This window comes from Benincasa hispida, chromosome 9 (assembly GCF_027475165.1).
Source record: "Benincasa hispida cultivar pf3 chromosome 9, pf3_genome.v1.1, whole genome shotgun sequence".
Taxonomy (NCBI): domain Eukaryota; kingdom Viridiplantae; phylum Streptophyta; class Magnoliopsida; order Cucurbitales; family Cucurbitaceae; genus Benincasa; species Benincasa hispida.
In genome coordinates this window covers 83448791-83475153 of record NC_143486.1, presented here as the reverse complement: position 1 = coordinate 83475153, position 26363 = coordinate 83448791, and the positions used below count along the sequence as shown (strand labels likewise).

Below are 26363 nucleotides of genomic sequence, written 5' to 3'. Positions count from 1 at the left end.
CCAAATCAACCTAAACTTCTAATATAAGGGCAAACCTAACTTTTGACGAAATTTGGTATATTTGAATGATAGAAAATTCATAAATGAAATTTTGTAGGACGCGAGAACCTTTTAATTGATGTAAAAAATTCATATAGGGCTTTCCTTATTACCAAATATCAATATTTATTTCCGACCTATTATGTCCAAATGGTAATAATCTTGTCAATGAAGGATAAGTTGGAAAGTCAGAACCATGTGCTTAAGGATTATTACAATAGGTAACACTTTTAGAATTAATAATCAAATGTATAGCAACATATTAATGATATGGTCTACCATTAATCTAAATTTTACTATATTTTCAATTTTTTTTTATTGTTCTATATATGTTTACAAATACTTTAAACTTAATTTCTATATTTACCACTCGCCTTTAAAATGTTAAGAAGTGAAAAGTTTCTGTAGGTCTGAGTTTTCCTTGATTTGCTTTTTTAACTTAGGGATTCTTTTAAATATAAAAAAACTTTGCATGTAAAAGGCACTACATTAAGACCCTATTTGATAACTATGGGATTTTTTGTTTTTGTTTTTAAAAATTAAATCTATTTCATCCATAATTTTTATAATGATTTGCAACTTTCTTAGGTAAGTTGAATTCTGACCCAAATTCTAAAAATAAAAGTTACTTTTTTTAGTTCCCAAAATTTGACTTGATTTTTTAAACAATTAGTAAAAAGTAGATAATAAAGGAATAAATTTGGAGGTAAAAATAGTGTCTATATACTTAATTTTCAAAAAATAAAAATAAAAAAAAAATATTTACCAAACAGTGTCTAGATTATCTCAATTTATACCACAAGCATAAACATACACTTCTCAACTCCATATCAATGAAATAAACTCAATTAAATTTTGATATCATACTTTATTAAATCAATTTGATAATTATTATTAACTTAATAGCACAAAAGTTTCAGACTATCAATTCTCCAACCTCATATTGTTTAATATGTAGAAAATAAATAAATAATATTAATAAATCTCTAGCCCACAAACCATAAATAGCAATGGAAGAAATGCTAACATAACACACACTCCATTAGATAAAATTTAGATAGAATGATGTAATTCGATAGCTAACAAGACAATACAAATGAACGATAAATATGATTAAGAAAGAACACAATTCGGAACTCATCTAATGAAGGATTAATAGCAGCAACATTTGATCAACCAATTTTGAGACTAAAATAAGTATAACTCAAAATTTAGCAACATAATTAGAACTACTAAGGAGGTGTTTGATGGGTAGATTGAAGTTGGGTTGGGTGGGCTTGAACTACTAAGGAAGTGTTTGTGGGTGGGTTGGAGTTGGGTTGGGTGGGCTTAAAAAGCTCACCCCGTGTTTGGTGAACGATAAAATTAAACAATGGGTTTAAACCCACCGTTTTACCTCCTTGATTTGTCCCCTCGTTTCCCTCCCCATTTGCAACATTTTAATTACTCTATCCCCCTTTCTCTCTGTCTGTCACGTGTTTTCACTAATCATATCTCTCTCTTCTCATCTTCTCCTTCTTTCACCATTCGGTTTGTTCTCTTCGTTCTCCTTCAGCTAGAATGGGTTGTATTCATCTCTTTGTTTCTCTTCTTTGGTTTGTTTGTATGTCTTTTTTTTCTTGGTTTCTTTGTATGTCTATTCCTCTCAGACTTCTTTGGTTTCTTCTTAGAACGAGTATATACGAACGTTTTTCTAGTAGATCTAACGATATTTCGGAAGATCTAACCATTTTTTTAGTATACATGGACGATTTTATAGTAGATATAGTTTTTTTTTCTTTTATGTTGAGATCTAAATTTGTTTTCGATTACTTTTTTTTTACGTTGAATATTTGTACGTTGTCCTCTTGATTTCCTCATACCATATTCTTCCTTGCATGTTTGGTATTCTTCCTTGATATTTTGATTCCGAACTGTTCTAATTTATCGAGCACATTTGTGACTACCTAGGTTTACTCCTATAATTTGTTCTTCACCTCTTACAAGTTATATTTATTTTTACCCATTCATATTCTATTAAATCCATCTCTGATTGTATTAAATCCCGCTGATATGTATTTTGTTTCTTAACTGTCTTCCATATTTTTTTTAATCCAGATTTTCTCTTTGTCACTTCAATATTAAAGCATGTTTCATTTCCTTGCCATTTTTGTTATGCTTTTCCATCGAAATTGGACAGCAAGTGAATTCCTGGTAGGGGATGTTGACCGTGTTATTGAAGCTTGGTGGGGATCAATCCACCCTAACAACAGGTATGTTTTCTATTTTTTTCCCTTGAAAGCCGATGATGATTTGTTCCAAAAATCTGCCGTCTCATATTTGAGTATGATTTCTGTTTTAATTTTATTTCCTTTTGATTTTTATATTCAAAAAAAACATACATATCTATTTTTCCTTATCTTTTGAATGATTTTTTTAAAAAAATTTCTTTCAATCTGTTTTTCTTATCTTTTGAGTATGATTTCTGTTTTAATTTTATTTCCTTTCAATCCGTTTTCTGTTCTAACTTTGGTGGATGGATTTTTTTTCTTTATTCCATTAAATTTGTTTTCAATATTCAAATAAATTTAATTTTTATATATTTAAATTTGACTTCAATTTTAAAAGTGTTGAAACTATTTATTTTCTTTATTTGCAGTTGGATTTGTTCCAATGAAATACTTCTTAAAATCTTGAGGTCTTCTAATATGTATTATTATGTCCTTTCACATGTGAGATATTATGTTTTATTTATGTCCATTTTTAGCTAACCACCGAATAATTATTGACCCGACCATTACTTAATTTATTTATTTTTTAGTTGACTGTTTTTAATATTGGTTTACTGTAATTCTGTTTTAATTTATTGAGGTTAGATGCATTTAAGTGTACCTAACTTTCCTCACCAACCATTCTTATTATATCATCTACTTATATCCCAATCTCTCCTCATATTTTTTTAGACTTCTCCACAGACTCCTTTGGTAAAGTGTGTGGATACGCCCTTGATCCTTCCTTTTTATTTCAACTTTCTCTTAAATTCGTTTTACATTATTGTATGTATTGTCTGGCTCTTGCAATATACTTTGTTTCCTTCCTCCACCTCTAACTTCAACTTATTCCATCCATATAAGATATGCCTCCTTCTTTCTTTATAATCAAAGTAAGATCTATCGTTAACATTTTTTTTTTGTTAGGCCTGAACTGATTATTCTACCCCTAGTTGTGGATTGTCTCACCTTCATTCACTCCAAACATAAACAAAGGTACGATCTCGTATATTTTATTACTACTTCAATCGTATTAATATACACTATGGTCTAACTACACTTCTTTTTCTTCTATGTAGGGCCCAAACTAATGGAACATATCTTTTGTAACTAGTTTGAGGTTCGTAAGTTTTACGTTCGGAATGATCTTCGTTATTGTCTACTTGTTGGGGACTGTTTAGTTGTAATGTATTATGGTTATGTATTTTTGACTTGTATGTTTAACATTTTCCCACATTTTCTCCCTTGTGAGAATATTGAACTTCTTTTTTCTCCTCGGTTTCATCAAAAAGACTATTATAACAAAAAGTTATTAGGAAATATATTATTTTATATTGTTAAATTCTTGGTTATATCAATTTAAACTTTGAATTATCAAATAAATCACTCACTTTAAATCCTAAGTGTTCTCAAAAGTATATTAATTTACATCTTTCATTATGTATGGTTTGGATAAAGATAGTGTCAAACTTATAATTTTGTTAATTAAATCCCTACATTTTCACAAATGAATCAATTTGAACTTACATTGAAAATTGTTCTTACACTAATTCTAATTGTCCATTTTATTAATCAAGAAATAATTATACGTTTTGTATGATATTTTTAAAATAAGTCTAAGGAGTATTAATTAGTACACTTATGAGAAGTTCACAGGTTCAATGGATACAATTATTATTTTACGGTTTAAATTTATACAATATAAATATTAAAATGTATAATTTGAAAATAATTATATGTTTTGCATGATATTTTCAAAATAAGTCTAAAGAGTATTAATTAATACACTTATGAGAAGTTCAAAGTTTCAGTTGATACAATTATTATTTTACAGTTTAAATTTATATAATACAAATATTAAAATGTATAGACTGAAAATTTTTCCAAGTTATTTATTATTAACCCACTGTATTTGCTTTAAAAACATGCTAACATAAGAAGTTAATAGTTTTCTATTGATGTTTTTATTTATCCTTTTTAAGTCTTCAATAAAAATTTTAAACTACACACATGAAATAATTCAAACAATATTGATTGGAACTTTGAAAATAAAGAAGACATAGCAATAAAATGAAAAAGGTCTTAAAATAAACTTTGAAAATTAACTACACACATGAAAGCATTCAACCAAATTTCTTATTTTTTGGGGTATGAGATGATGAGGGCCTTCCTAGAAATAATTTTAGGAACTTTGGTATTTTCCTATACATTTTTTGTCCAGTATATAACTTCTTTAAAAATTTTAACCATCAAATATTGACTAAAACCAAATTGTCCAAATTGTTTTATGATATGAAAGTAGTGTTTTGTTTTAATATACATATATTACATTTTAATTTGATATTTATTATATTAATTACATAGAGTTGTTGTAGGTAAGGTTAAGTAAGTCCCGAAACTATCGTTACAAATCAACTTTAAATTATGCTTAAATTGTAGACTATTATAATAAATTTTAGACAATCCCAAAAATTGTAGACAACAATATCAAATTTTATACAAATCTAAATATGTCAAGTATTATAATGCTTATGTGAACTTCTGTCATTATTACGTGGATACATTCTGTCACTTTAGTTTTTTTTATAGGTAGTAAAGTTGTTTGAAGGGACCCTTATACCATAACCTTTGCATCCTAACTCCCAAAAACTCATTCACTTCAACGTTCATTACTAGTATTGACTACCCTTATTCTGAAAATATAGGTCGATGGGAAACACAAAATCTATGTCGTTTTTATTGGTCGTAACCCAAGGATCTATCTATCTTAGCGTGAATGTCATGGACAAGTGAGTGAGTACAAAGGGGCATTATACAAGTTCTAAGAAACATTCGATGAAGCGGAGCACGCGATAGGTCTTATAGTACAACACACATTGGACAAGTTAGTAACCAGAGCGTAGGACAATGTAGTACAATTATTGCAACTGTAATAGGCTTCTTTTTTGGGATGATCGTAATGTATACTTGACTCGGGATAGTTAGATATAAGTGATGTATTCGGTTGTCACGACTTTTCATTTTGTAATTAAACCCAAGTTCACTGATTCTAAGTGTAGTTCATCTTTTCAGGACCTACATACTTCTCCCATTACCCTTGTAAGATGAAGACTGTTCAGGATCTGTTTAAAATCATAACAAGCATTACTGAGTCTCAAAGACAAATATTCTTCACTTTGGCAACTGTGCTTAATAATAATAGAAGGATAGAACAACAACCAGTGAACGTTAGACACTGCATTTAGTAATTGACATTCTTCCACCTCATTTAAGAGAGTGACTTGGCGTGTCGTAAGAGTACTCGGATGGATAGAAGGACGTTTATGATTTTGTGCAACATGATTTGAACGATGGGATACTTGGAGCCAGGTAGATGTGTTGGTATTGAAGAGATGGTGGCAATGTTCCTACACATTCTTGCTCATGATGTGAAGAATAGAGTAGTACACATACATTTTTCAAGATTTGGCGAAACGATTTCAAAATATTTCAATGCAGTTCTTAAAACAATAATACAGTTACACACAGTATTGTTGAAAACCCCCAAACTAGTTACAAGTGCATGTACCGATGGATGATGGAAATGGTTTAAGGTAGAAAAAAAAGTTCCAGTACCATTCTATTAGTGTACCCGAAATAAATTGTGCTAACATCTTCTCGAATTATCATGATTAAAAAATTTGAATAGAATTGTTTGGGTGCATTGGACGACATGTACATGAAAGTGAATGTTAGTGTCGTATATCAACTACAATATAGGATGAGGAAGGGAGAAAACGCCACAAATGTTCTTGCGATATGTGATCAAAACGGAGAATTCATTTTTATTATGCCAAGCTGGGAGGGCACGACCACTGACTCTAAGGTCCTGAGGGATGCAGTTGTGCAACCACACAAACTGAGGGTTCCAAAGGGTATAAAAATCACTCATGTACATAAGCAACCTTCAGTTATTTCATTAATAGACATGTATTACAATCATAGAGATGGTACAAGGTACTACTACATGTGCGATGCTGGCTACCCTAATGCTAAAGGATTTTTGACTCCGTATAGAGAGGAATGCTACCATCTTTCAGACTGGCGTGCTGCAGGCAATGTACCTACAACACCGAGAGAATTTTTCAACATGAAACATTCGTCGGCAAGAAATGTTATCGAGCGAGCATTCAGACTGTTGAAGGGCAGATGAGCAATTCTTAGGGGCAAATCCTTCTACCCGATGCAGGTCCAATGTCGAACAATAATTGCATGATGCCTGATTCACAAATTAATCACAAAGAAGATGGGGATCGATGCTTCACTTGATGATTCGCTGGACGAGAATTCTACTTCTACTATTACAAAGGGAGAGAATATTGAATTTATTGAGACCTTAGACGAATGGACCAAATTTAGAGATGTTTTGGTTGTTGAAATGTTTTTCCAATGGCAAAAATCATGATTATATTTATGTCGTAAACATTTTTAACATTTTTAATTCGACTATTTAACTTCATGGTTTTAGTTTTTTATTTTTTAACATGTTACACGAAGTTGTTTAATTTTCAACAATGTCTTTACGACATATACATGCATGAATTAGAATGGCAGCGGATGGAAAAAATCGAAACACACATGGACAAAAGTCGAGGACGCTGAGTTGGTGAATGCCCTAACCTCCTTTCTGGAGTCTAGTTGGAAGTCCGACAATGGGATCTTCCAGCCGGGATATCTACAACACTTGGAGTGAATAATGGAGGAGAAGTTTCCCAGGTGTAGCCTAAATCAGAATACCATCGAATGCAAGATTAGAAGTTTGAAGAAACGATATTCGGTAGTAACAGAGATGTTAAATCAATCAGGGTTCGGATGGAATGAGGAGTTTAAGTGCGTTTAGATGGATAAGGAGATCTTCGACATCTGGGTCCGAGTAAAACATAGTATCTATCAATGATGAATCTTCGATCACTATCAAGTCCAACTCGAACCTCAACCCTCGAACTGAACAGGAACACCACCACGAGTGTTACCTTGGTATTCTCGGTGTGAGAATCTAGAAGTTATGAACTCTGTGTGACTTTGGATAGAGGAATGAAGGAGGTAGACGATCGAGTAAGTAGAAGATGGATACTATCTATCGTATAGACGAAATACTCGATCGTTTAATAAACGAAAGCCTATCATATAGACTTTGCTACTCGATTGTGTAGCAAGGAGTGAATGAGTAACTATCGTATAGTCAACTCGATCGTGTAGGCTGTGAGACACTATCGTTTAGTAAAACGCTTTTACACGATAGTTTTCATTTTGTCAAACGACACAAATGAATCAACCACTGATTTTGGAAAACGATTTTTCTTTTATGTCACATTTACCATAACTTCCAATAACCTCTCACTCAATCGATTATTAAAGAAAAAAATTAATTATCATATAATTGATATATTATAAATAAATATGTTAACCATCTTATCATATTATATTTATAACCATAGTTTTAATATTCCATCATATGAAACATACAAACCATAGTCCTTTTTCTATGTTATGGTATTTAATATAAATCATATTTATATTAATTCCTCCAATTAATGTATCTAATACATCATATCAATTATATCACATATAATTGAATTAATTTAATTATATCATATATAATTAAACTTCCTCTTGTGAATTTGAACACTTCAAACTAACCCAAAATATAATTTTCAACTTGAACCCATTGAGCTACCAAGGGGACCTTACGGACCTGTAGCTTGAAGCTCCAACGGTACGTGAATAACTGACTAAACTCTTTAATCACGAGATCCACCATTCGTTAACTGTCGGTCACTCCACTAAAGACCGACAGTTACACTCTTCACACTACAGATAGATTTTTGTGTCCATTAGATAAACCAGTCAACAGTACGATGACCATTCACAAATCGCTCGTAAGTATAGCTAAGTCAATTTACTGTTTTACTCCTGTAGTTACATCTAACTCTTTAAGTACCACTGATTCCTCTAATAAACAATAAGTCATAGTCCTACTATGACTGAGTCCTCTCTTCCAAAGAGAGGGTGTGGCCACTATGTTCAAGACCCGGAATTAGCCCTTAAGGGAGCAATTTATCTACTTACCCCGCTTTAGGGAAGGAGTGAATTCCATCTTGTGTAGCTGAGTTCCCAGATCCCCAATCAGACGAATCCCCAAAATGGTAGGTTTGTTGAGTTGGCAATCTGGCCACTCTCACCCATATAAATCAAATGACCGCCTCATGAGCAGGAGTTACCAACTTATTCAGGATTAAGGTCATGTCGCCGATGATCATCCTAGTGAGATGTAGGTCTCAATTATCAACGGTGTTATATAAAGAGACTAATCATTTCATGGTTCGGTCTTATACAAACTCTTTGTATAGGATACCTCTACTCGCATGTCTCCATATGAATGGTTAGGATCAAGCCATTTGTAGCACTTTACAACACTTGTAACATCTACAAAGTGGATCATATCTATAGTATCACCAGGATAAGGTATCCCTCTTTTATCCTCGTACTACAGACCATTTAGGTTATTACTTAAGGCATGATCCACTTATATGTCTCACATACATGCTTAAGTTACATAAAATAACCACGGATCTTAGTTTATTAGATTAAGTAAATGCTTATAAAATAACACTTATTTTATAAATAACAATATGTTCACAAAGTGTTTACAAACTACGAGACTACGAGGAGAATTAAGACACCAATCCCAACAGTTATATACAAGATGACACACAAACGAACCAAAATTGACAGGTTTGTCTAGTTGAATGGAAAATGTTATATAGAGATCTTACTCTCATTTCATTTCCAGACTGAGGGTGTTGGGTTTTATACCCTAAAATTCGTAGATAGTAAACATAAATAATTGACCGTCATCAATAAAGAGTTATTGATGCTATTTCAATAAGTGTTATTGATTGTGTTGTATTCTATTTTGTCTTAAATCCTAAATCCAATAAACCTACATCCTACGTTGTCTTATGAGTCTTGAACTGTATGTGGAGACATACAGGGATCAATGTTCAAGATACAGCCTAAAAGGTCTGTTGGGATTGGTGTCCTAATTGTCCCAGAGTCTCGTTGTTTTGTAAAGATACACATTATTCAATGAATAAAATAAGTGTTATTTAATTCTGACATTACTCATATCCAATAAACAAAGCTCTTTGGTTATCTTATGTGAACTTAAGCATGTTTATGTGATATACAAGTGGATCATGCCTTAAGTGATAACCTAAATCGGTATGTAGTATAAGGATTAAGGTGGGGATACCTAATCCTGGTGAAACTATGGACATAGCCCGCTTTGTAGAGGTTTGCAAGTATTGTAAACTACTACAGAATGGTAGATTCTGACCATTCGTGTGTAGACGTGGAGCGGGGGTATACAAAGAGTTTGTATAAGACCCGGACCACGAGATGACTAGACTCTGTATATAACGCCGTTGATACTAGAGACTTGCATCTCACCTAAATGACCATAGGTGACACGACCTCAATCTTTAGTGTTTTGGGAACTTCTGCCTTTGAGGGCAGTCCCTTGATTAGTATGGATGAGAGTGGCCAGATTGCCAACTCAACATGCCTACCTTTTTGGGGACTTGTCTGATCTGGGAGCTAGGAACTCAATCCACAAGATAGAATTCACTCCTTTCCCGAAGCAGGGATAAGTAGAGAGATTGCTCCCTTAAGAGCTGATTTCGGGGCTTGAACATAGTGGCCACAACTTCTCTTTGGAAGAGAAGACTTAGTCATAATAGGACTATGACTTATGTTCATTAGAGGGATCAGTGGTATTTAAGGAGACAGATGTAACTACAGGGGCATGACGGTTATTGGCCCAGCTGTACTTACAAGCGATCTGTGAAGGGTTGTCGTACTGCTGATTGGTTAAGATGGACACATAATATATCTGTAGTGAGGAGAGTTCAGTTGTCGGTCTTTAGTGGATTGCCTGGCAGTTAATAGATAGTGGATCCCGTGACTAAAGAGTTTAGTCAGTTATTCACGTATTGTTGAATCTTCGGATCTACAGATCCATGAGATCCCCTTGGTAGCTTGGATTCTGTTGAGGATTAGTTCTTGGTGTTGATTTGAAATGTTCAAATTGACAAGAGGTATTTTGATTATATATGATATAATCGGTATGATGTATAAGATACATCTAGTGGAGGATTGATGTAAATAAGATTTATATTAAGTACTATAGAATAGAAAAAAGAACTGTGGTTTATATGTTTCATGAGATGAAATATTAAAACTATAGGTTATAAATATAGTATGTTAAGTTGGTTATCATTTATATTTATAATAATATTAATTATTAGATAATTAATACTTTTTCTTTTAAATAACCAAAGTAGTTGGTGGTTATTGGATCATGGTAACCGTGAGTTTAAAAGGAAATCGGTTTCCTATTTTGAATGGAAATTTTTTCAAAAGTTTGAAAAAGAATTTGAGTTTTCTCTCCGACGAAAAAAAGAAACTCACGTTAGTCGTCAAGTAAATACAAATTTACTAAACGATGGCTGGGCAAGCTAAATGATCGTGCAGGTGCGAACTAAACGATTGTGCAGTGTTTACTAAACGATCGCATAGCTTTGCTAGATGATCGCAAGCCCAAGGTAAACAATCGTGTAGAGTCTGTACGCGACAGACTGAGCTAAACAATAGAGCTAAACAATCGCATAGATTTTTCTAGATGATCGCATAGCTTTATCTAAACGATTGGACATCGACCTATACGATAGGTCCCCGACTTCTCCCACTTGCCCAGTCGTGTACGCGATCATTGTTTCCTCCATTCGTCTGCCTCACACTAAGTCCGAACAGAGCCCACCCTCTGGATTCTCACACCGAGAATACCAAGGTTGCCTTGTTGGTGTTGTCAGACTCAACTCAACACCGTCAAGGATTTCTGGAGGTCGTTCGTGGTGTTGCGGAGGAGTTCGTGACCGAGGAAATCGTTAAGGATGAGCGCCAAGTGTTCGTGTTGTGTTCGTGCGGTGTTGCTGTCATGTAGATTAAGCACTCGTGGTTACTGTTGTTCGATCAGAGTTGCGCATCGGAGCATGGGGACGCTTCTACCGATGTTCGTATTCTTCTGTATTGTTCATGTTGTAATTTATGCAAATATTTGTATAACCGTTTGATGAAATCGACTGTAAATGTATTGTTGATTCATGATTGTAAATTGGAATAATCTTGCTTCCGCTACTCATGGAAATCTCGAGTTCAATTTTCTTCAAGGTCTATAGTATAGGGATAAGGCTCTGGGTACCTTGTTCTAGTGACACTATGGATATGACCCACTTTGTATTTAATACAAATGCAATTATTCAACGCGTTCGTGTAGGTGACATGTGATTGGGGGTATCCTATGTAATGAGTTTGCATAAGATCGGACCGCATAATAGTGGCCATTAGATGTGACACCGTTAACTAGTTAGGTTTCTATTTCAACAGGATGACTAGGCAACTTAGTTTGAATCCTGAGTATATTATGAACTCCTATTCACGATGGATTGACCTTTGATTTGTACGGGTGAGAGTAACCAGTTCACCAACTCAATAAGCTTACCATTTTGGAGACAAGACCAAGTGAGGAGCTAGGAACATAATAATATAAAATGGATTATACTCCTTCCCGACTTTAGGGTAACTAGATGAGAGTTCCCTTAAGTGGTGTCTTTGTGACTTAGACATATAACCATATCCTCTCACTGACCCAAGAAGGATTTCTATTTAATGGTTGGACTATAAAACAGATTGTTCATTAGAGGAGCATTGGTATTTAAGGATATAGAGGTAACCAAGGGGTAAAACAGTAATGTGATCCAAGTGATGTTATGAATACTCATGAAGGACTAACTTTCTATTATTGGTCTATATCGTGGACACAAAAATATATTTACAATGATAAGAGGGCAGTTGTAGGTCTTTAGTGAAGTGTACCCGAAGTTAACGAATATTGATTAATTTGATTAACGAGTTTAGCCAACTAATCTCATATCGTTGGACCTTCTGACCATTAGATTCATGAGGTCCCTTCCTAGCTCGTAAAGGGAATTGAGACAACTATGTCTTGAATGGAATTCGAAATGTTTAAAATCACTTAGGGAAATAATATAATATATAATGATACATCATAATATAAAGTTTATATTTTATTTAAACTTTATAATATAAATTTAATTTTGGATATGATTCAAAATTAATTTATGGTAGAATTAAATATTTGAAGGAGTTCAAAGATTAATTTAATGTGAATTGGATTCATATTAAAACTATAGGTTAAAAATTAATATATATTTGATGCACAATAAAACTATAGGTTATGAAAAAAGTACAATTAAATATGATTCAAGTGTAGTCTAAATTAAATATTTGATATTTAATTGGTGAATTAAATAATTATTTAATTTAATTTAATTAATGGAATTAAAACTATATGTTATGTGAGAGATGTTTCATTTAATATGATTTAAATGAAATCATTAATTAAATTAGATTTAATTGATGATTAATTAAATTAGTTAATCAGATAACCCTACGTAGAGGAGTTATCTGAAACGTGGTTGATCCCACGTTGCTTTCTCTCTCACCTCTCTGTTGATCAAAAGCACTGCCTTTTGATTACAGAGGAAAAAAAACATAGTTTTCACAGGAGAATTTTGAATTCTCCCTCTCAATTTTTCTTTCACCTTCTCCATTCCCAATTTCAATTGGTTCCCACACACTAAAGGCCTCAAATATTTTTCAGAGAATAGGGAGGTAACCATTGTGATGGTGTTGATTTGGCCATTTCATCTGAGTCGTCAACGTAAGTAAGGCTTTCCATCCTTTTTGAATTATTTAATTGCATGTTTAACCTAGTTATTTTTATAGTAGACAATTTTTTATTGGTCTTTGTAATTTTCCAGAAATTGCCCAATGTATGGGTATTTCAGAAAACTCAGGTTCTGCGGTTTTCGCTGCAATTAAGGCTTTCATCTCGACAATTGGTATCAAAGTCATCTCATTATATTAATTTAGGTTTCTGAAATTTGAATTGGGTTTGTTATGGGATCAAATTACATTATAAATGTTAATTTTGCGAAAGAATGTTTACGGTAACATTGATGGCCATAGATTCCATGTTTTTTATTTGATCAAAAATTGTAAAGACCCCTGCGTTTTTGGGCATTTATCATGAAACTCATTGTATTATGTAAGTCTACGTCTAGAATTAAAGATGTGTTTTGCCCAGAAACGCAACTTAGAGTTGCAGTGTTGCAACGCTGCTAACGATGTTGCAACGGTAAGGTTGCGTTGCATGCGGTTCAGTGACGGTCCAAGGTGGTTCGGTCCAGTTTGGTCAGTTCAAGATGGCTTGGTCCGGTTTGGCACTAGGTTAGCTCGGTTCATGGTTTTGGGGTCCGATTCGAAGCGATTTGGGTTGGTTCGAGTTGGTTTGGTCCGGTTCTAGAGCGGCAGAAGCTTATTTTAGGATAAAATTAACATAGTTATTATAACTTATTGCTTTATTTTATCCTAAGGGCCAAATTATCGATTTAATTGCTATTTAAATGCTTTATGGATGTCATTTAGATAAATCTCACCATAGGTTAAGCATGAACATGCATTTTTAGTATATTATAAGTGTTATAATGTATGGTTTTAATGCATAATGTGGAAATGATTTCATGAGTTATTTAATATATTATGATATGTTAAATATACGAAATTGGAAAAGCATGATGCATGACATTGTTGGGGTTGGTGTCCTAAATCTCGTAGGGTCATATAGTTTGTAATTGTACTGTATAAATATTTTATTTATTTAATAAAATATGAGATATTTTATTTGACATTTAGTAGCATTAAACCCACAAACTAATAAACTAACATCCAAGGTTATCATCTGTAGCTTAAACATGTATTTAGAGACATAGGTGGATCATGTTTAAGTGATAACTTAAATGGTTTGTAGTAGATGGATAAGGTTGGATACCTTATCCTGGTGACACACGAGTACAACCTACTTTGTAGATATTATAATTGTCGTAAAGTTCTATAAATGATCTTATCCTGATCATTCATATGGGGTCATGTGAGTAAGAATATTCTATACAAAGAAGTTTGTATAAAACCAGACCACGAAATGACTAGTCTAGTTATATAACACCGTTCATAATAGTGACTTACATTTCACCAAGATGACCACAGGTGACATGACCTGAATCTTGAGTGAGTTGTGAACTCCTGCCTATAAAGGCAGTTCTTTGATTTGTATAGGTAAGAGTGGCCAAGTCGGCGACTCAACAAGCCTACCACTTTTGGGATTCGTTTGATTGGGGAGCTGGAAACACAGCTACACAAGACATAATTCACTCCTTCCCCAATGTCGGGGAAAGTAGATAAATTGCTCCTTAAGGACTGATTTCGGGGCTTGAACAATGAAAGAACATGCATAAGAAATACAATATTTCAATACTAAACGCATAATATTATTTTGGATAAGAAGTACTCTACAAATAAATATTATGTGAAGAAAGGAGAAAAATTTGAACGTGAAGTCATCGTGAAGAGAGAAAGACAAGCAAGTTCATGATTGTAATTGTTGTATTTGTAATTGCATAAGACATTTGACTTTATTTCACTTCACAACTTTTATACGAATTTTATTTAATATAAGTTGTAAACTTATTTAATGAATTTGTGGACTTCAAAATTGTCTTTATTTCATGGATAAATCCATTAAATTTTGTTTATTTTGTGGACTAGTATAATTTTAAACAAAGTGACTCAAATTTAAAAAAAATGTTAATAAGGGAATCCCGCGAGGAATTAATAGGGGAATCCTCGTGGGGAATAAACAGGGAATCCCTACGGGGAATTGACAGAGGAATCCCCGCAGGGATTGATAAGGGAAACAGGGAATCCTCGCCCCGTCCCCGCCTTCAAATAGAGGGGACAGGGGCGGGGATTGGGGTAAGGATTGCAAAATTCCCTGCGGGTCAGGTCTTTGCGAGTCCTCAACCTTAGAGTGCAGTATATGCAGATTTCAGATATCCAAGCCTTGAATAAGACCATATAAACTTTCTCAAAGATTAAACACTTGGACTGTAAATTTTTTTACAAAGTCTGTCCAGATTTCATGCATGGAAGACAAGTTTTCAAGCTGATTGAGAAAAGAAAGGTCAGTATTCATTCACTAGAAATATATTAGAGAGTTCAAATCCACCACAGCGAAAATACATTCTCAAAACAGCACTACAAGAATGATCAAACTTACAGGTACAAATATGATATAACAATACTTTTAAAACATAAACCTTCCTTCCGAAAGGCATCATGTGATTGAAAATGGAGATCAATGACTAGAAGAACCGACATGAATATCCTTTTATCACACGAAACAAGAGAAATTCTAAGTATCTTGAATGATGATCAATAGTTCAAGTGAGATATAAAAATAAATGATTTTGAAATATAGCATATAAAAATGAAAGGGAATCAGGCTCTACGGAATTTTATAATCTCTTCTTCAGTAGCATTGCTCCCATCTTTGAGCTTCACAAATGCACATGGTGGTTCTCCATAATGGTCATCAGGTATTCTCATAACAGCAGCTTCAAAAATTGAGGATGACTAAAAAGAGCAGACTCAACCTCAATTAAACTAATATTTTCTCCTCCAGAAATGATAATGTTCTTTGAACAGTCTTTCAATACTATATAACTATAAACAACCATGCCCTCACTTCGAAACCATTCGTCGTTAAAAGCTTATCGTGTGGTTTTGAGATCCTTCAAATATCCACTGTGTTGCCTTTGAGCATAACTTTACTCATGGTTTTTCCACTAGCTGGAGCATTCTCCATTGTGCCACTCTGTGCAGACAAAGCATTGAGATATGTTCTTCTATGTGAGTAGATAACACCTTTTGGCCTTGATGTTGTGCCTGAAGTATGGTTAAGAGTAATTGGATCCATTCATCCTTAGGTTGCCTGATCTCAAAATCAAGTCTTCCAGATGCTAAAAAAAACTTTCAAACTCTAGATATTCTAAAGCAGATCCCGACCTATCGATGTGGGAAGGTGGTTGATCATACTCTTAAATAATAACAACACGAGGTAGCTTTTCTTTCCTTTCACACATAGCTTTAACTGCTCTGATTACAATATGTTCAAACTGATAGTCTACAATAATGATTCTAGCTTTTGAATGGCTTAGCAATGTAGAAACCATTGTCGCATCATACCGTATGTTGAGAGAGCAAAGAACTGTACCAGCCATTGGTACAACAAAATGTAACTCGTTATGGAGTTGACATTCAACAACGAAAACATTAGAATCTTAAGCACTCTAATTACATTAATTTTAGATCTAAAGCATGCAAGTCATAAAATAGAAAATAGGGTTTTATGAGCACAACCTTTGTAAAACTCTAATTTGCTCCAATTTTCAGCTGGAATCTTCTCACAACAGCTTGTAGACTTCCAAAAGTATCTTCCCTGCTATTCTCTACCCTTAGATTGGATTGTGGAATCCAAAATATGAGTCAATTTGAGGCAGTTTTGGAGAATAAATAGTCCTGGTGTGTGTTCTTTGAGAGAGAACATTTTCACTTAATTATTCATTTTGCATGAATCAATTTCAGAAATTAAAATTTCTTTTTATCTAATAAGTTGATGCAATTCAAAATTATTTTAATTAATTAGACACTTTAATTAATCAAAATAATTTAATATTAAATATTAAATTATTAAACCACCAATTCCTAATATGAATCCTTATTCATATATAATATTTAAATCATATTTAAATATTTTTCAATACTCCAATTTAGTTTAATTTGATAATTAAATATTTAATTATATTATATATAATTAATAATTCTCTTAAACAAATTTGAATGTTTCAAAATTTCTCATCACGCTATTCTAAGATTTAGTCTATTTATGAGCTAGTAGAGGACCTAATGGACCTATAGGTCATGGGCTCCAACGATTCGAGTATAATCGGCTAAACTCTTTAACCCAATTAGCCAACATTCGTTTACTACTGGGTCACTTCACTAAAGCCCAGTGGTTGCAATCCCCTCACTATAGATATATTTTTATCCACTCGATATAACCATAATTAGTAAGTCAACCATTGAGACAGTTCAGTATGCGACAAACGGTACCATCATTGTGCTATACACTCCTAACACTACACCAGATTGATTTGAGAGGTAAGCACAACCAAGACTGGCATTGAATTCATGCAGACTATATATTGTACTGGTGTGCACGTCATGATTGTTGTGCACAAGGAGAAATAACAAATGGACCAACCGTATGAAATGACTATATTTCTGGTACGATTCCATCACGAGACGATTGATCACACTTGATGGCACTCACTATTATTGCATGGAAAGAGTTTTATTATCTTACATTTCCCAAATATATGATGTGAACATTATTTGGTATTAATTTTTTTCATCATACAGAATAATTTTGTCCAAGATATACAACAGTATTAAGTACAACACAATTTACCAAAGTTGGGTTCAATGTGTGAACAAACCTTGGTAAATGTAGAAAATATTATTCAGTAGACAAGACGACTCAATGTTGCTGACACTAATCGAAGACGTATTCGTCGTAGACGACAACGAAAACAAGATAAAGTTAATCTAAAGGCACACAAAGACGACCACCATGTGGAAATTTGAGTGACTTGTAATTTAAACTTTTAGCTTCATGTGAACTTTTATCTTAAAATTAAAGAACTAATGAAATTACATTTTATCATGAGACACTAAATTTAGTAAATGAGTATGATATAAAAGACCAAGAACAAAACTAAGGAAGAAAATTAATAGTTAAGAATTAAAAAAAAATCAAAATGAGAAAAAACAAAATATTAAAATACCAAAATCGTGGACGGGGTCCATGAGTTTGGTCCTTATTTTGACCAAGTCTACATGGCTGACATGGCAGTCATCTAGCATCCACGGGGTGATGATTGGATTAAACCATAATCGTGTACTGGGTACACGATTTTTCTTCCCACCAAAATTACCCTATTTTTGTCGATATTTTTCTTTTGAACCATACTTTTGAAATTTCTTTCCTATGAACCCTATTTTTGTCATTACTTTTAAAAATCACATCATTCTTGAACTTAACCTAAGCTTTAGTAAATATATCAACAACTTGCTCCTTTGAATGTATATTCACCAATCGAATATCTTCCGGCAAGACTTTCTCTTGAACAAAGTGAAAATGTGTCTCAATGTGCTTTGTACGGGAATGAAACACTGGATTTAACACGATCAGATTGATATTTCCTTTTGTCTGATGTGCCAAGTGAAGGAACTCTTATCAAAGAGAACCCATGAGCAGAAGCCCAATCGATCCAAATTCATTGTGATAGAATTACAAGCATTCACAAACATACAAACTAGTTATGCATCTTATAACAAATTATGATAGGCTTTAAATATTAAATACAAAAGGAGTGAGAGACTTACCTTTGAAGAACTCTTCTTTCACAGATCTCTCGCTCTCATGAAGAACTTGAAACAACAACCTCCCACAGTCGCTTAGAATGCCAACCCAATCGTCTAGTGGTCACGAACAAACTTCTCCACAAACAAGTAACCTCTCGGACACCAACACTCGACAACCTTGGTATTCTCGGAGTGAAAATCCAGGAGGTGTGGACTCTGTTAGATTTGGCAGAGGGTTGGAGGAAATAACGATCGAACTATACGACTAAGCAAGTGGGAGAGTATACTGTCTATCGTATAGACTTTGTGCTTGATCGTTTAGTAAAACTCAGTAGGTACACGATCGTTTAGAAAAATAAGCTTGATCGTTTAGCGCATCTCGCTTGTCCCGTGATCGTTTAGTAAAACTTTATACGATCATTTAAAGAAAGGCGCGTGTACACGATTATTTAGAAAAATACTTGAAGGCTATCGTATAGTCTCTCGTGAGCTAAACGATTAGAAATGTACTTAATGAAGCGATTCATTTCAAAATGAAAACATTTTTCATTTTATCCTTCAGTTATGAAAATTGAACATAACCTACCACTTCACGCACGGTTAAAGGAGAAACCGCCTACAATTATCGTATAATTGTTTTAATTATAGATAAATATAAAACGTATCATATTATATTTATAACCTATAATTTTAATATCACATGATATGTAACATTTAAACCATAGTTATTTTCTCCTTTATTCAATATAAATCATATCTATATCAAAATCCTCCAAATAACATATCTATATTACATATAATTGAACCAGTTTAATCATATCATATATAATCAAACTCTTCTTATCAATTTGAATACTTCAAACTAACCCAAAAACGGATTCTCAACTTGAATCCATTGAGCTACCAAGGGGACCTTATGAACCTGTAGCTTGAAGCTCCAACGGTACGTGAATAACTAACTAAACTCTTTAATCACAATATCCACCATCCGTTAACGGTCAAGCAGTCCACTAAAGACCGACAGCTGCACTCTTCTCACCACAGATATATTTTTGTGTCCATCAGATATAACCAGTCAACAGTATGATAACCCTTCACAGATGCTCGTATATACAGCTGGCCCAATTTACCGTTTTACCCCTGTAGTTACATCTAACACCTTAAGTACCAATGATTCCTCTAATGAACAATACATCATAGTCCTACTATGAGTGGACACCTCTCGGGTCTTGAGAAGGTATGTGGTGCCACATCGTTCAAGCCCCGAAATCAGCCCTTAAGAGAGCAATCTATCTACTTACCTCTACTTCGGGAAAAGAGTGAATTCCATCTTGTGTAGCTTAGTTCCTAGCTCCCCAATCAGACAAATCCCCAAAGTGGTAGGTTTGAGTCAGTAATCTGGCCATTCGCACCCATGCAAATCAAAGGACCACTCTCATAGGCAGGAGTTCCCAACTCACTCAGGATTAAGGTCATGTTATCTATGGTCATCCTAATGAAATGAAGTCTCTGTCATGAACGACGTTATATAATGAGACTAAACACTTCGTGGTTCGGTCTTATACAAACTCCTTTGTATAGGACACCACCACTTGCATGTTCCCACATGAATGATTAGAATCAGACCATCTGTAGCACGTCACAACACTTGTAACTATCTACAAAGCGGGTCGTATCTGTAGTGTCACTAGGATAAGGTTTCTCTCCTTTATCCATATACTACAGACCATTTAGGTTATCACTTAAGACATGATCCACTTGTATGTCTCCAAATACATGCTTAAGTTACAAAGACAATCAAGGATCTTAGTTTATTAGTTTGTGGTAAATGCAAATAAAATATCTCATATTTCATAGACAACAGAGAAGAAAATATCTCATATTATTACATCACAAGTGTTTGTTCATACATGTGTGTACAAACTACAAGACCCCATGAGAGTTTAGGGCATCAACCCCAACACCAGGTATGACTATTTTTTGTCGAGTTTTCTAGTCCTTCGGTCCTACAAGAGAATGGTTCAAATATTGTAGACCATTAATTCAGATCGATGGAACTCATCTCTACAGAAAGTATAAGGGGAAATTATTGACCGCCTTATCTATTAATGCAACGTGTAAATATTTTCCCTTGCTTTTGCTATTGTTGAAGGTGAAAATTCGTCCAGTTGGTCATGATTTTTGTGGCCATTGTGTGAATATAACCCAATGAGATGGTATTTGCTTGATTTCTGATAGACATAAGGGTATTCCTGCTGCAATTAATAAAGAGAAAATTAGTTGGAGTGAACCTAGAGTGTACCATCGATATTGTTGCTAGTAATTTCAATACGAAATATAAATCAAGGCAACTAAAAGATTTAGTGTTTAAGGCAAAAAATCAACACCAAAGGCACAAATTCATTGGTGCATGAAAGAGTTGAAACAATTGAACCCTGAATGCCTTGAATATTTTTCTGATATTGACTTGGAAGAATGGACTCAATCACATGATGGTGGGTACCGCTATGGGTGGATGACAAACAATTCAGCTGAATGTATAAATGGTGTTTTCAAAGGTGCTAGAATGTTACCAATTACTTCTTTGGTTAGGCTAACATTCTACCGCACAATACTGTATTTTGAACGTCGAAGAAAAGAGATTAGCAAAGCACTCAACCGTAGGGATATGTACACAGAATATGCCATGAGAATGCTTAAGAGGTGGGAAAAATGAGCATCTGCACACACAGTGACATCTATTGACAGGGAAACTCAAACTTTTGAAATACAAACTGGTATAAGTATGATTTCTCCTTATAAAGGACAACACATACAAGTTTTGAGCTTGAAAAGAGGAACTTGTTCTTGTAATAAGTGACAGGCATTCGGGATTCCATGCTCTCATGTAATTGCAATTTGTAATTACATGCGTTTGACATCATACCTCTTATTGATGAATGCTATAAGTTGTCCCATTTCAAGTGATGTTATGAAGGTCACTTCCATCCAATACAACACCCAGATTATTGGCCAGAATTATCATGTACAGAAGTTCGTCTAAATGCGGACTTACTAAGAGAACAGGGTAGGCAAAAGTACGTGCATTCATAATAAAAAGGATTGGAGAGAGGCAAGCCAAAAAAGTTCGATTTACAATTTGCAAGGAGAAGGACGTAACAAACGTACTTGTCCACAATGTAAATTAGGTGCTTCCTCTTCGGGCCATTGAATTTTTTATGTAATTGTATTTTTTATGTACTTGTGTTTTTAATGTAATTGTATTTTTTTTTATGTACTTATGTTTTTAATGTAATTGTATTTTTTTATATACTTGTGTTTTTAATGTAATTGTATTTTTTTTTATGTACTTGTGTTTTTAATGTAATTGTATTTTTATATGTACTTGTTTGTGTTTTTAATGTAATTAAACCCTCGTTTTAGGTGGAAAGGTGTTTCTAAAAGTGGCACCCATAAAGGGAGTGTTGAGATTTGGCAAGAGGGGTAAGTTAAACCCTCGTTTCATCGGGCCATTTGAGATCTTGGAGCGGGTTGGCCCTGTAGCCTACCGGCTGGCCTTGCCCCCATCTCTTTCTACAGTTCACAACGTTTTTCATGTTTCCATGTTAAGGAAGTATGTAGCAGACTCATCTCATGTTGTGGATTATGAGCCTTTGCATTTAAATGAGAACCTGAGCTACGAAGAAGAGCCCATTCAAATCCTGGCCAGGGAAGTGAAAGTTTTGCGCAACAAAGAGATGACTTTGGTGAAGGTTCTTTGGCAGAATCACCAGTTCGAGGAAGCAACGTGGGAGCGCGAGGACGACATGAGGATGCATTATCCTGAGCTTTTTCAGGATTAGAACTTTCAAGGACGAAAGTTTCTTAAGGGGGGTAGAATGTAACATCCTGATCATCCAAAGACGGCTCATTGAGCCGGTCATCGATTGCTAAGAGCCCTAATAAGACAAAGAAGTGGGGGTCTATGCCTTCCTTGAATGAATCAGTAACAACTCATTAGTCAGTCATTCAGAATTTCGTATTACATAAATATGTGACGACGACCAAGGTTTTCCAATCTTCCAAGTTAAAGGACATATCCTATTAATTAAGGAATCCCTTTTCTCATGGAGGAGCCCGTAAAAGAAGTTGAGGATAGACATAGATCCTTCCGCCTATCCGGAGTGTTGGAAATAAATCAATGGTTTTTTTATTTTGGATTTGCCGATCACTGGAAGCAATCTTCACTGGCACGTAAGGGAGAAGAAAGACTGAATGTGTGAAGCATACGGAGGGTAAGAAGGGAACTTCTCCCCCTCCTCATGTCAACTTTATTGTGACGGAGGAATTATAATTTATTTTTTTTTAATGTTGGCTACTTGGATAAATTATATGAGATTTATGTTTTTTTTGGCCAAGCTAAAATATGATTTAATTATTTGGAATTAATTGAGTGTTATTTTGGCTTGTATTTGGGAGATTTGATTATCTATGGAGATAATTAAATGTGTTTATTGGATTTTTTTAAAGGAAAATATATATAAGTATATATTTTGGAAAATAATTAAGGAATTTTTTTTAAAAAAAAAAGGAAAAGGAGGAAGTTTAGTTCGTATATATATATTTATGGAAAGGTTAAAGAAAAGAGAAAAGGAAAAAGAAAAGAAAAAAAAAAGTTTTCTTTTTTCCCCCTCTCTCTCCCCACGCGTGCGACCCACCTCCTCCCCCCATTTTCTCTCCTTCGTCTTCCGTTCCTTCTAGTCCTAGCCGCCGTGCCAACCTCGCCTCGCTGTTGATCTTCTCGTCAATGCCTCGCCATTCCGTCGCCGCCATAAGCAGTGCCAGCACCAGCGTCACTGTCTCGCCGCTCGCCTTGCCGACGTCAGCCCGCCGTCCAGTTTTGTTTCTACCGTCGTGCCCAGCCAAGTCGACGTCGTTCGTCACCACTGCCTTTTTGAGATTGGGTAAGAGTTGGATTACTTTAGGCAAGGATTGGTGTTTGAGTCTTTTGAAGTGTCACTTGGTGTTGGAAACAATTTTAGTTTTTACCCATTGCATCGACTTTCAGGATTTAGATTTTTTAAGATTCTAGGGCCGCTAGACATGCGTGAGTCGATGGGTTCACGTTCATGTTATTATTATGTTTGACGGTGTGCCTACAGGCCACTAGACATGCGTGGGTCGACGGGTTCACGTTCATGTTATTATCATGTTTGACGGTGTGCCTACGGGTCGCTAGACATGTGTTTCAAGGCAAGGTAGTACGATGTTTCGCACAACATAAAACAAGACAATCGCAAGTAATGAACTTCCTAGATCATGTTAGCTTAGTTCCTCTCAACCATTCAACAAGTTTAGCTACTCATGCGTATTAAGAGAGTGAGCAGATGTAGAAATATAACTTCCATTGGATAGATAAAAGATGAAGTACAGACTAACAATGCAAGTATAATATAAAGCCTGGAGCAATTTCTTGCCACCAGGTGTTACACTATTCTACTCGTGCTCTAAAGATATTCTCGCTTTCGCGAGAGTCAACCCGCTCTCTACTGTTACGCCCCAAGGTCCTCTTTCGAGCTGCCTTGGACGATCTTCAGCGTCACCACTCTTCTCTAGCTCCACCGTGAAATGGAAAAGAAAAATATGAACAGAGGTGTGAACTTGTAAAGTGATGAAGTAATCGATTGCTTAACCCCTTCTCTGAAGAATGTACTTGGTATTTATAGGGCATCAAAGGTGAAAGGCAGCTTCTCTCTCTTGGCTGTACAGATAGGATAGCTTTAATTCCTGACTGATGCGCCGGATAATTGTCATCGATAAAGTTAGATGTACTTTGTGATCGTTATCGGCTGTCAACTTAATTTGGATCCGACTACTGTCAACTTTCTGTCCCATCGATCTTAATTGTCCTTTCGTCCGGATGCGCCCACCATGTTTCGGTGATTCTTCTTGGGTTGATGTTTGCGAGCACGATCAACGCAAAGTCTCGCGGTGAAGTTGCGCTCGACCGATGTATTCCTATGATCGCATTCTTTGTATTGCGTTAACGCATCATTCTGCATAAAAATATAGAGATCAACTGCCCTAATGCGTTGGACGCATGCGACCGCAATATTGTAGAATTTATGCTTAATGGACGCAATTTAACATATTCTATTAACGCAATCCAACATCGTTTAAGAACTTAGTACTATGATAACATGCATTTCTGTTCGTTATCAAACCCCCAAATTTAAACAATGCTTGTCCTCAAGCATAAGCTAAAGATTCCTTTAGCAAGTTAACCGCAAAGTCCTTTTCCTAGATTTCTCAAGGATACTTCATTCAAATCCTATATACTAGAATCTTCCTAAGTCTTATTCAAGTCTACTCCTAAAATATTTCTAAGACTTAGGGACTGTAAGTTTAACTTTCAAAAGGATTTTACTAAATTCTTAGAACATCACATGATTTATTTCAAAAAGAAAACTTTCTACCAGGGTGACAAAAGACCTATCCTTGCACAAAAATTTTCTTTATTGCTATTTTTTTCTGACCTTGCACTAATCCAAGTGAGTTGCCTTCATTTTGGCTTACCCCCACGGGTGTCATGCGGACATCCAACTACGAGCAATGCATTCTTTCTCAAACTAAACTCATACTGATTTGGCATTGGAGTTGCGGTCATTAATTTATGCGTTGATCCTGGTAACTTACTTTCGTTTTGGCTTGCCCCCACGTGTATCATGCGAACATCCAACTACGGGTAAGTGCCTTTCACAACTTAACTCTTATCAACATGGGTTTCCCCTTTGCGTTGACAGTGGAGTTGTTATTCCCAAAAAAAAATGTTTTTTTTATAGAACCGAAAATAGCAAGGTCGAAAAATAAATACCTCACCCTCAAATTTAAAATGCGGCAATGTCCCAATTGCCAAAAGATTAAAATAAATTAAGCGATGTTCTAGAATACGTTGTAAAGAGAGTTTGAAAGAACGCTAGCAAACCCCTAACTTCTAGAAATATTTTATGAGGTGACTATTTTAAGATTAAGTTGACTCTAATATATACGAAAGAAATAGAAGCATATTTTTCATCATTGAAATCTTACTTGGTAAAGAAACAGAATGCGATAAACTACTAAATTTATCTACTTGTTAAATGATTGTGGTAATCAAGAAGGATGCGGTGATAAAACTTCGAAAAGCGAAATGCAATGTGATAGTGCAAAATTTGAAATAAAGATAAGGAAGAGTACACCCCCAAATTTTTGCGTTGTCGCCTGCATTGTGTTGACGCATCCATCCTTGCGACGATCTTTCTTTTGTGGTTTGCAGTGATGGAATAAGATGAATGCTTCTTCGCGTAATATTGTCGCAATCCAGCGCCTCGGTCGTTGTAGGAAAAACAAAGAGAAGGCCAAATTATTTTAAACAAAAGAAAAATCGTTAACGCAAATTAAATTTTTTTTTTTATATATAGAAATAGAACTGAAAAATGAAAGACCCTCACAGCCCAGGCACAACGACACAATTATCAAGGGCGCGCTCAGCTGAAAGATAGTGAAGATTCTGAGTAGTGGAGAAAAGAGCTGAAGACTTGAAGTTTTCCA

The 26363-nt window shown here is 34.6% G+C and overlaps 1 long non-coding RNA gene across 1 annotated transcript; it reads left to right on the top strand.

The window, feature by feature from the left end:
* The first annotated feature begins 2996 nt into the window (after positions 1-2996).
* Positions 2997-5342, top strand: LOC150034126 (uncharacterized). Its single transcript, XR_016532387.1, has 3 exons — positions 2997-3284; positions 3368-3408; positions 4994-5342. It is a non-coding gene; the product is annotated as an uncharacterized LOC150034126 (long non-coding RNA).
* Positions 5343-26363: the final 21021 nt, after the last annotated feature.